This window comes from Nycticebus coucang, chromosome 17 (assembly GCF_027406575.1).
Source record: "Nycticebus coucang isolate mNycCou1 chromosome 17, mNycCou1.pri, whole genome shotgun sequence".
NCBI classification, from domain to species: Eukaryota; Metazoa; Chordata; class Mammalia; order Primates; family Lorisidae; genus Nycticebus; species Nycticebus coucang.
The window spans coordinates 68,281,585-68,294,126 of record NC_069796.1 but is presented as its reverse complement, the minus strand read 5'-3'; the positions used below and the strand labels follow the sequence as shown (position 1 = coordinate 68,294,126).

The 12,542-nt window shown below is 34.4% G+C and overlaps 1 pseudogene; it reads left to right on the top strand.

The window, feature by feature from the left end:
• Positions 1–1,189: 1,189 nt before the first annotated feature.
• LOC128569167 (male-enhanced antigen 1-like) lies at positions 1,190–1,670 on the top strand (annotated as a pseudogene).
• The last annotated feature ends 10,872 nt before the right edge of the window (positions 1,671–12,542 follow it).

Below are 12,542 nucleotides of genomic sequence, written 5' to 3'. Positions count from 1 at the left end.
GCAAGGGTACAAATAAAATTTGTCAAGTGTAGAACATAAATGTCTTAACACAATAATCAAGTAAATGAGGCAAAAGCTGTGTTGATTGGTTTGATGTAAGCATGTCAAATTGTATAAGCACGTCAGATTGTATAAAAAAATCAACAAATTGTACTCCACATATGCATAAATGTATTCATGATCTATGTGTATATGACTTAATAAAAAAAATTAAACTTTCTTCATTTGCACGTACAATCCCTACCTCTGAATTCAGTGTAACCAACCACAAGTAGATTGTCAGTGAAGATTTTTTTTTTTAAACCACTTCATAATTACAAAGAGGCAATTACTTACATTAATGTCCAAATTATCTTTTGTGAGAAATAGCATTCTCTTTTTAAAAATTCCTTACTACTGTTGGGTGGATGGTTGAATGATGCAGAACTTGTAAATAATTTCTTAGATGTACAATCTCTGTAAGATTTCTTCACACTGTGTTTTTAACTTTACTCTTGGTAGAACTTTAAGTCACAGAAGGTAGTCAATTGGTATGATGGCTGGAGTTTAAAGCATAATGCAATATATTGAATTGAAAAGTAAAAGGTGCTCTATTACTGTATTTTGACCTTATAACAACTAATTTACTTGCAAAAAATGATCAAATCTATTTTTTTCTTAGTATCTCAAATTTGCCAGGCAAATCATCGAAGTATATTATATGAAAAAGACTGCTTTTGTGTGGACCAGGGATGTCTAACCTGTGGCTTGCGAGCCACATGTTGATCTTATGAGAACATTTTTTTCTCAACTGTGGGGTCAGAAATCACAAAAAGCATGCATGGACCTTTTTGGTGTTAATCATCTTTCCTTAGTGTTTGTGAATTTACTGTGTTGTCCAAGATAGCTCTCATTCTTCCAATACGAGGTGGAAAAGAAAAAAGGTTGGACAACCCTAAATGTAGTTCATTCTTTTATTACTGTTTTCTTTTTTATTCAAGGAAGGTTTATATAACATTACATAGAAAAACTGACATTGATAATATTCAAAAAGCATTGGTAATATGCAAAGACAACTAACTAAACTGGAAAATATATCATATAGATTTGAATGTTAGATTATATGATGGCAGCAACAAAATAACCACTGCTGAGTATTATAGTGTTAAACACAATGCTGGGACATTTGAGTGTCAAAAAGTACTACTGGATGGCAGCAGTAGTTCTAGAGGGAGACACCATGGTCCCTGAGCATATCTTTTTCAATCAGACTGAGGAACTGGGACCACATCAGGGACCTTCCGAAGCACTGGAGCTTGGAGCAGGAGGACACAAGGGCAAGCCTGGGTGGCTATTCCTACCAGCCCCTCCTGAACAAGAGGAGGTTGAGCTGTCACTAGTGGGAAATGGAGATGCAGTTGCCACAGCCAGGATCAGATCCAGGTCCTGGGGCTTCATTTGCCAGACCCACTCTTAAGGTAAGGATGAAGATGAGGGTGGAGCTATAGCACCGAGCAACCACAGCTCTATTCCTATGGAACCTGAATATGTAGAGCTGGTTAAAAGGACCATGGCTGAAGTAAGCCTGATGGAGCCAGGGGCGCTACCTGGGCTTGGGACGTATTAGATGCCCAGTGGGAAGATGTGCTACAAAAAGCCCTCAAGCCAGCAGCATCCCTGCTTGGAAGTGACCACACTGAAAGTTGCCTTATCTCCCCACATTGCAGGCCAGAGCCAGCACAGAACTGAACACATCCTAGGTTGTAAGGGCCATCTCCACCTTCATTTACGTCCCTTCCTCATGAAGGCAAAGAATATTTCTTCTCTGAGATCTACTTTATTCAGTTCATACATAAGGGGACATCAGCCCAAGCCCAGCTCAGCATAGCATGTATCACACTATGGAGAATATGTACATAGCTAAAAAATACACTCTATGTACACAGCTAAAAAATAATAATAAAAGATAAAAAAGTATTCTTTCTCTGAGATTTATATTTTGCCTATCTGGCTTTATAATCCCCTGTCTCTCTATTCTTGTGTGCATACAGGATTTGACACTGGAAGATGGGTCTACATCATCACCTTCAGTCAATGATAACTGAAGGAGTTATCACTCTTGGAAGAAATTCATTATCTTTTAGTAATATGTGACAGATTATAATTACTCTTACTTTCAAAAAACTTTCTTAATTTTTATTTTCAAATCCACAGGTTAGAATTTAAATTCATCTCTGCAGTCATGGTAGATACTTTAAAGCTCACACAATGTCCCTTCATAATTTCAAAACTCTGATTAAGTGAACCCTGCCGTCTTTTTCCTAGGATACATCAACTATTTCTCTTTATTGAAGAGACATCCATTTTTTGAAAGTTCTAATTCATTATTTTCACTGCAAATTTTCCATGTTATAAAGTTCTTTAAGTTCTGTAGCCCAACATAAAATATAAGAAGATTATTGGAGTGATGCATAATTTGTTTGTGAGTTGTAATATTAAAATATTCCTAAATTTAGGAAATTATCATATAGGTTATATATACATACTTTTCCATGTTGGAAGTGACTTTTAACTTAAAATTCAGTGTTTAGCAAAGGTCTTGGGGATTTATTCAAAATAATGCATTTCAATTCAATCTAAGTAATTCTAACGTGAATTAATAATGGATAAATAGTACCAATGACTACAAGTCTGACTAGATGATGTGCGGTTCTTTGTGGTTTCAGATTATTCTGTCTTCTTAGATTACTTATAAAATTTCCATATATAAAAAGAAATAAAGATGGAATTTCAAATTCACAATTTAGTTTTTAACAACAAAAGTGATTTCTTTTTACTCCAGAAGCAATATTGATAGAATATATCCAACTAGATTACCTCAAGTATAATTAAATGTACTGAAAATCTGATAAAACATGCTGTGGCTACAACTTGACCATCAACAGCTTTTTCAAAAACATAAAATTTCATGAGAAATTTGGCTTAATTAGGATGTGCCTAAATTTGACATGTGCTAATTTTATTCTATTTTACCCATTATTTTTTAATAATACATAAAATTTTGATTAGTATGGCCTATTAGTAATTTTCCTCATCCTTATAATAACAAAGTTCCAGTATTTCTTTGGGCTTAGAGAGTTTAGCATAATTCAAAAAGGATATTATTATATCAGGAAACAATTTGAACTGCAAATAATTTGAAAAATCAATGGATCAATATGCTACATATATCTAATAAATAGTTGCATTGATTTTTCTCCTGAATGACCAGTTATTGTCATGGGGGAAATGGAATGGATGCCGACTGAGAGGTTTAGCTAAGATTTCTAAAACATAATACACAAACAGTGTGGATTCAACAACAGAAAGTTATTTCTGACAGCTCTGGAGGCTGAGAAGTCCAAGATGAAGGTGTTAGCAGATTTGAGTTTTGGCGAGGGCTTTACTCTTGGTTTACAAAGGCTTCCTTTTGGCTGTGTCTTCAGATGACAGAGAGGGAAGCTCTGGTGTCTCTCTTCTTATAAGGCCATTAATTCTGTCATGACCTCTCCAGCCTCATGACCATCTAAACCTAGTTAACCTCCAAAGGCCCTGTTTCCCAATGCCATCACGTTAGGAATTAGTGCTTCAATATATAAATTTTTGAAGGGACACGAATAAACTATAATACAGTCTAAGAGATAAAGAGTCAATTGAATTCATACAAATGTACTTGCAAAGATAATTATCTTCCTTTGAAGACTGATAACAGATATGATCAATTTTACTTCACATCCTGTGGATTCCCTACATGAAGCTACTGAAGTTAGTCTATAAACTAAATTGATAAATCATCCATCAAATTAAACAACTTGCATAGTACTATTTTCTTTTACAACTTGTTTTGTTAAAATATCCATTTTGTAAGCCAAGTATTTTGGCATTAGGTAGAACCAATCTCACGTGTAATTTGGCTTTTTTTTAATTTTAAAAGCTGAGTTCTGGAGAGTTCAAGTCCATTGTCCAATGAAATTTTGACTCATTTAAAGGGAAAATAGGTACCCTGTGCCAACAGAGTCTATGTGTGTGTTGTCTGAGGATATTTATGTGTCTGTTTATGTGCATCCCTGGTGACCCTAAATATCTATAAAAGACCTTAGACCTAGTCTATTACTGCATATTTATACGCTGGTTAAAATTCTTATTTCCCTGAGCATATTTGTTCACTAAACCCTTGCTTGAAAATTTTGAGTTTATCAGTGCAATACTTGTGATATTACATTGCATAAACAGCTTGTGATTTTTAGGTTAATTATTTTTTTATTCAGAGAGCGGGGTGCATAATAAGCCCTTTAAAAAGTGCCAAATGTTAAAAGTATAAAATGAAGTAAAGTGAGCAATGAAGAAAATTGTTTATCAAATGGCATAATTATTTACTAATTATTCACTTTATGCTTTCAAAATATGGTACAGTGTTTGTGTTTGTAATAGCTCTTTCATTTTTCATACGAAAGCATATCCATAAATATTTGTCTAAATAAAGACCTGCTCTGTGTACAAATGATTGTTGAAACTGAGTGCTTGGAAAGAAGATCTTCAATGTTTTCACTGAGAAATAATGAAAACATATTTGATAAATAATTCATTTACACCTGCTGTGCATAATAATCACTCATGATGTTGGAGTTCTTTCTGAAATAGTTCTCTGAATAAGTTGTCCTTTGCACAGTGTTATTTCCAGGGAGGAGACTTGAAAGTTTGTGATATTTCAGGAAGCATGTCATTCTGGGAATTAATACAATAAATTCAGTCTGCAAATCTCTGTGTAAATGACTTATCTTAAATGTGCAAATAGATTGTTGAAGGTTTAAATAAGAATTTTGGGGAGGTGGGCGGAGGGAGGGGGATTGGTGGGATTACACCTGTGGTGCATCTTACAAGGGTATATATGAAACTTAGTAAATGTAGAATGTAAATGTCTTAACATAACAACTAAGAAAATGCCAGGAAGGCTATGTTAACCAGTGTGATGAAAATGTTGTCAAATGGTCTATAAAACAAGCCTATGGTGCCCCATGATCGCATTAATGTACAAAGCTATGATTTAATAATAAAAAATAATAAAATACATAAATAAGAATTTTGTGGGAGGGATAGCATTATGCAAATCCTAAAACAAGCTCTGCTTTTTAATTTCTTTATATATCAATAAATGTAGCAAATTAAACTTGTAGAATGTTTTAAAATGAGTGTTTTAAAAAAAGTACTATTAGTCTTATGTGTTAATGCTCCCCAACAAATACTCCAGAGGATTCTGTTACTTTCTCAAGTTCAAGAACGTCTAATTTTGTGATATAAGCTTACCATTTGGGGAGCAAAAGTTTGCTTACTATTAAGAAGCATATCCATAAATGTTTAGCATGTCTTGAGTATTAAGAATTTGGGAAACCAATATAATACACTAAAATTTCCAATCACATTTAAATGTGAAAAATTATTTTTACATTTTTTTAACTTTCAATTTATGCTTAATTTTTATTTAAGTGAATTCTAGGTGTTTTCACCACCATCTCTACAAGATTTCTTGTATTTACTATGTGATGATCCAGAAAATATACTTGAGAAAGTTTCAAAGCATACAAATGCCTATCATTTCTCAGTAGAAAAAGAACATCTTTTTGTTTCTTTTTTGTGTTTTTGACATTGAATGTGTAATGTAATTCTTTCCTAATAATCAAAGTCCTGGTATGATAAAAGGATATTAGCACATAAGAGTTACTGCACCAGTGGTTTTAAGCAAATAGAATAATTACTCATACATGGGAAGCAAAGAGCTTTCCAGTTTAAATGAAATCGACACAAAATTTAATAAAGTACCAAATATTCAAACATTTGAATCATAAAAAAGATATAATTCCTTTTTTTGTTTGATCTTTGATGTTGGACAGTTACCAGTTTGGGACTTCTGCATGTTGCAAAATGTTTACTTGGTTGAAATTATTTCTTCCCAATTGAAGGTGCTTTTCTAGAAACTAACTTCTCTGTTAAAATAACTTAGAAAAATCTTCTCTAACAACAGGTGGCACTGAACAAATGTTAAAATTAATAAACAAAAGAGGCTACCCCATCAATCGCCAAGTTCTAAAATGATGTGGCAGAGTAAAACAGGGTTAATATGAGTCTGGTGTATACAATAGCTATGTGGGGTTTACATATTGACTTGGTAATTATTAGTGATACTGATAGTGATTGAAACTCAGGGATATTGGAGGAGATCGACAGAAAGTTAAAAAAAAAATTAGGTCCCCACAAATCAGTATGATAGAAAAGAGGTATAAAATCAGAAGTGTGCCTTTTTATAACAAAAATTATGATAAGGATTATTGAGTTATTGTTAAGTTATGCTTTAATTACTGTTAGAAAGGCATAAAACAGAAAGAAGCTGAGGAAAATAGTGTGTCTCCAAAATTAAAGATAACATACATAGGAATCTAAGAAAAAAGAGAGCAAAACATTGAATGGAAATGAAATAGTAATTGTTAAGATAAACTATTTTTATGCATAAAAATATTTTGGAATTGTATAAACTTAAAAGGTAAAATAGAGAAAATACAGTTTTATGCAGCAGGAGAGCCTTGTCGTAGAAAAGTAGAGCCTGAATTTAAGGATGATGCAATATTTGAAAGACTGATATTATAGAAGTGACCTAATTGGATAAATTTACCATTAAGCCCCATATGCCTTCTGATATTCTTATTGGCATTATTGACCAAATAATTCAAAACTGCTTGCTATACAAAATGTAAATACAATGCTCCCTATTAGCTGAGATTTGAACAAGACATTCTTCAAAAAAAAATCACAATTTTTAAAAATATTTTGAACAGTCGTAGGAAACAGATGATTTTATTTGACCTTAAAAATCTCTGTTTTTTGCTGGAGGTGATTTCATTTAAGTGTTGCTAACAAGCAGTGAAGCTCTCCCAATTAGTGTAGAAATTAATTTTAATCACCAGCACCCCACCCATAGCACTGTCTTAGTGATCAAATAAGTTTTGGTCACTGGAGTCAATTAATCCTACTTTTGCAAGCTCTGTTTGCTGCTACAAAATGATGCATTAGACTTGGCCGCTTGACGAGACCAGGTAGGAGACAGAGGCGTGCAACTGTGCAAGGTCGACTCCTGACAGAAAGTAAAACTTAAAACCTCCTTCCCTGACTTTGTTCCTCTTTCTCACTTTTCCCCCCTACTTTTTCTGTTTTCCAGTTAGTTGTGTCCTGAGCAGCAGAGCTGAGAGAGTTGCTGCTATGAATGTTTGTTTCTGCGGAATTGCACATCTGATTGACAGGTCTTGATTCTAGTAATTTGCCATGGTGCACTATGTTGCCACTCCTGGAAGAAACCTGCACCAGGGCTCTGGAATCTTGGTGGGTAAGGAGTTTTACTGTTTCATCCCAACCCAGCAACCTTTTAGGTGTTTCTGGAAAAAAAAAAAAAAAGAAGCTGAAACTGAATTGTTTTCTTTAACCCTTTTTATTGTGAAATGTCTCACATACAACAGTAAACAGAAGTATACAACCAACACAATTTATTATGAACGTCTGTGCATTCATGACTGCGATTAAGAAATAGATCATTGCTAGCAATTTAGAAATCCAACCTGTGTGTTCTCTCCTAATAACTATTCCCTGCCAATTTCTAAATCAAATCTGAATATCATGGTAATCATCACTGCCTCAATTTCCTTTATATTTTTTCATTTTAAATAATATTTATTAGTTGCAGAAAACTTAGAAAATAGGCATAACAAGAAAATCAAAATACCCATAGTCCCATCACACACTTTAATAAAATTTAACATTTTTAATCACTTCCCATGTGACCTTAATGCACTACTTACTTCCTATTTTCTTTCTTTCTTTTTTTTATTTATTGTTAAATCATAGCTGTGTACATTAGTGCAATCAAGGGGTACAATGTGCTGGTTTTATATACAATCTGAAATATTCTCATCGAACTGTTCAACGTAGCCTTCATGGCATTTTCTTAGTTATTGTATGAAGACGTTTGTATTCTGCCTTTAGTAAGTTTCACCTGTATCCATTCTAAGATGCACCTTAGGTGTAGCCCCACCAATTCCCCTCCCTCCACCATAACCTCCCCCCTCCCTTCCCCTTCCTTGGCCCTTTCCTCATCGTCTTGTGCTATAGTTCTTCATGTGAAAGCTATAATTTAGCTTCATAGTAGGGCTGAGTACATTGGATACTTTTTCTTCCATTCTTGAGATACTTTGCTAAGAAGAATATGTTCCAGCTCCATCCATGTAAGCATGAAAAAGGTAAAGTTTTCATCTTTCTTTAAGGCTGAATAATATTCCATGGTATACATGTACCTCAATTTGCTAGTCCATTCGTGGGTTGATGGGCACTTGGGCTTCTTCCATGACTTAGCGATTATGAATTGGGTTGCAATAAACATTCTGGTACAGATGTCTTTGTTATATTGTGATTTTTGGTCTTCTGGGTATAAACCTAGTAAAGGAATTATAGGATCGAATGGCAGGTCTATTTTTAGGTCTCTAAATATCTTCCAAACATCCTTCCAGAAGGAACGTGTTAGTGCACATTCCCACCAGCAGTGTTGAAGTGTGCCCTTTTCTCCACATCCACACTCTTACTTTTTGGGTTTTGGGATTTTGTTATGTGGGCTACTCTTACTGGGGTTAGGTGATATCTCAAATGATTTGCATTTCTCTGATGATTAAGGATGATGAGCTTTTTTTCATGTGTTTGTAGATCATGCGTCTGTCTTCTTTAGAGAAGTTTGTCTTCAAGTCCCTTGCCCACCATAAGATGGGATCATGTGTTATTTTCTTGCTAATACCTTTGAGTTCTCTGTGGATTCTGGTTATTAGACTTTTATCGGAGGTATAACCTGCAAATATTTTCTCCCATTCTGAGAGCTGTCTGCTTGCTTTACTTACTATGTTCTTGGCTGTGCAGAAGCTTTTTAGTTTGATCAGGTCCCAGTAGTGTATTTTTGATATTGCTTCAATTGCCTGGGGAGTCCTCCTCATAAAATATTCACCCAGGCCAATTCCTTCAAGAGTTTTCCCTGCACTTTCTTCAAGTATTTTTATAGTTTCATGTCTTAAGTTTAAATCTTTTATCCAGTGAGAGTCTATCTTAGTTAATGGTGAAAGGTGTGGGTCCAGTTTCAATCTTCTACAGGTTGCCAGCACCATTTGTTAAATAAGGAATCTTTTCCCCACTGAATGTTTTTAATTGGCTTGTCAAAGATCAAATAATGGTAAGTAACTGGATTCATCTCTTGGTTCTCTATTCTGTTCCAGACATCTACTTCTCTGTTTTTGTGCCAATACCATGCTGTTTTGATCACTATTGATTTATAGTACAGTCTCATGTCTGGTAGAGTGATTCCTCCTGCTGTGTTTTTATTGCTGAGTAATATCTTGGCTATTTGAGGTTTTTTTCTGATTAGAAATAAAGCGAAGTATTATTTTTTTCAAGATCTTTAAAATATGACAATTGAGCTTTAATAGGAATCGCATTAAAATTATATATTGCTTTGGGCAGTACAGAAATTTTAACAATGTTGATTCTTCCCAGCCATGAGCATGGTATGTTTTTCCATTTGTTAACATCTTCAGCTATTTCTTTTCTTTAAGTTTCATAGTTCTTTTTGTAGAGATCTTTCACATTTTTTGTTAGGTATACTCCCAAATATTTCATCTTCTTCGGCACTACTGTGAAAGGAATAGAGTCTTTGACTGTTTTTTCGGCTTGCTTACTGTTGGTGTATATAAAGGCTACAGATTTATGGGTATTGGTCTTATAGCCTGAGACATTGCTGTATTCCTTGATCACTTCTAAAAGTTTTGTTGTAGAATCCCTAGTGTTATCCAGATATACGATCATATGATCTGCCAAGAGTGAAAGTACCCCTGATCGCCTTTTCTTCCCTAATTGCAATGGCTAAAACTTCCATGACAATATTAAGAAGCAATGGAGACAATGGGCAACCTTTCCTGGTTCCTGATCTAAGAGGAAATGATTTCAATTTAACTCCAATACAATACAATTGTATTATTAAATACAATTTAACTTTCAATACAATATTGGCTGTGGGTTTGCTGTAGATGGCCTCTATTGGTTTAAGAAATGTCCCTTCTATACCAATTTTCTTAAGTGTTCTGCTCATGAAGGGATGCTGGATATTATTAAAAGCTTTTTCTGCATCAATTGAAATATCATATGGTTCTTATTTTTTAGTTTGTTTATGTGCTGAATTACATTTATGGATTTACGTATATTGAACCAGCCTTGAGACCATGGAATATATCCCACTTGGTTGTGGTGTATAATTTTTTTGATGTGTTGTTGGATTCTGTTTGTTAGGATCTTATTGAGTATTTTAGCATCAATATTCATTAGTGATATTGGTCTATAATTTTATTTTCTTGTTGGGTCTTTCCCTGGTTCAGGGATCAAGGTGATGTTTGCTTCGTAGAATGTGTTGGGTAATATTCCTTCTTTTTCTATATTTTGGAAGAGGTTTAGTAATATAGGTACTAGTTCTGCTTTAAAGGTTTGGTAGAATTCTGACGTAAAGCCATCTAGTCCTGGGCTTTTCTTTTTAGGGAGATTTTGTATAGTTGATGCTATTTCAGAACTTGATATAAGCCTGTTCAACATTTCCACATTATTCTGGCTAAGTCTTGATAGGTGGTGTACTTTCAGGTATTGGTCAATTTCTTTCAGATTTTCATATATCTGAGAGAAGAGTTTCTTGTAGTATTCATTAAGGATTTTTTAAATTTCTGAGGGGTCTGTTGTTATTTCATCGATACCATTTCCGATTGATGAAATTAGAGATTTTACTCTTTTTTTTTCCTGGTTAGGTTGGCCAAAAGTTTATGTATTTTATTGATCTTTTCAAAAAACCAACTTTTGGATTTATTGAACTGTTGTATAATTCTTTTGTTTTCAATTTCATTTCATTCTGCTCTGATATTGGTTATTTCTTTTCTTCTGCTGGGTTTGGGTTGGAGTGTTCTTCCTTCTCCAGTTGCTTGAGATGTTCCATTAAGTTGTTAACTTCCTGTCTTTCCGTTTTCTTGAGGAAGGCTTGCAGTGCTATAAATTTCCCTCTTAGGACTGCCTTTGTGGTATACCAGAGGTTCTGGTAATTTGTGTCTTGATTGTTGTTTTGTTCCAAAAATTTGGTGATTTCCTTCTTAATCTTGTCTATAACCCATCTATCCTTCAGCATAAGGTTGTTTACCTTCCATGTTTTTGTATGGGTATGCAGGTTCCGGTTGTTATGAGTTCAACTTTTACTCCATGATGGTCTGAGAAGATGCAAGGGATAATTTCTATTTTTTTAAATTTGCTGAGGTTAGATTTGTGGCCTAGGATGTGGTTAATTTTGGAGTATGTTCTGTGGGCTGATGAGAAGTATGTATATTCAGTTTTGTTGGGATGAAATGTCCTGTAGATGTCTGTTAATTCCAGATGTTGAATGGTTCAGTGTAAATCTAAAATTTCTTTGGTTAGCTTCTTTTGGGAGGATCTATCCAGCACTGCTAAAGGGGTGTTGAAATCTCCAACTACTATGGAACTGGAGGAAATCAAGTTGCTCATGTCTGTTAGAGTTTCTCTTATAAATTGCGGTGCATTCTGGTTGGGTGCATAAATATTAATAATTGAAATCTCATCATATTGAGTATTACCTTAACAAATATGAAGTGTCCATCCTTATCCTTCCTTATTTTGGTTGTTTTAAAGCCTATTGCATCTGCGAATAAGATTGCAATGCCTGTTTTTTTCTGCTTTCCATTTGCCTGGGGTATAGATGACCATCCCTTCACCTTGAGTCTCTATTTGTCTTTTAAGGTAAGATGCAATTCTTGTATGCAGCAAATATCTGGCTTGAGGTTTTGTATCCAGTCAGCCAACTTGTGCCTCTTTAGAGGACAATTTAAACCATTCACATTAATTGAGCATATTGATAAGCCTTTCGAGAGTCTGGTGGACATTTTTAATCCTTTTGCAACTGTGGAAGTTGTAATTTGATCAAAATTTTCTGGGTGGGTTTACTTTTGTGGTGGAGGATTATGCTGGTCTTTATGAAGGATAGATCTGAGAATGTCCTGGAGAGCTGGTTTAGTTATGGCAAATTTCTTCAACTTGTGAATGTCATTGAAGTATTTAATTTCTCCGTCATAAATGAAACTCAGTTTAGATGGGTACAGGATCCTGGGTTGAAAGTTATTTTGTTTTAGGAGATGACCATCCTCTTCTAGCTTGAAAGGTTTCAGCAGAGAGATTTGCAGTTATTCTAATATTCTTGCCCATCACCTTGTAGGTTATGGTTTTCTTTCATCTGGCTGCTTTCAGAATTTTCTTCTTCATATTAACTTTAGTGAAATTGATTATGATGTGTCTGGGGGATGTCTTATTTGGGTTGAGTCATGCTGGAGTTCTGAAACTGTCTGCTATCTGAATTTCAGGATTTCTTGGCATATCTGGAAAGTTCTGTTTCACAATCTTATGGAGAAGAG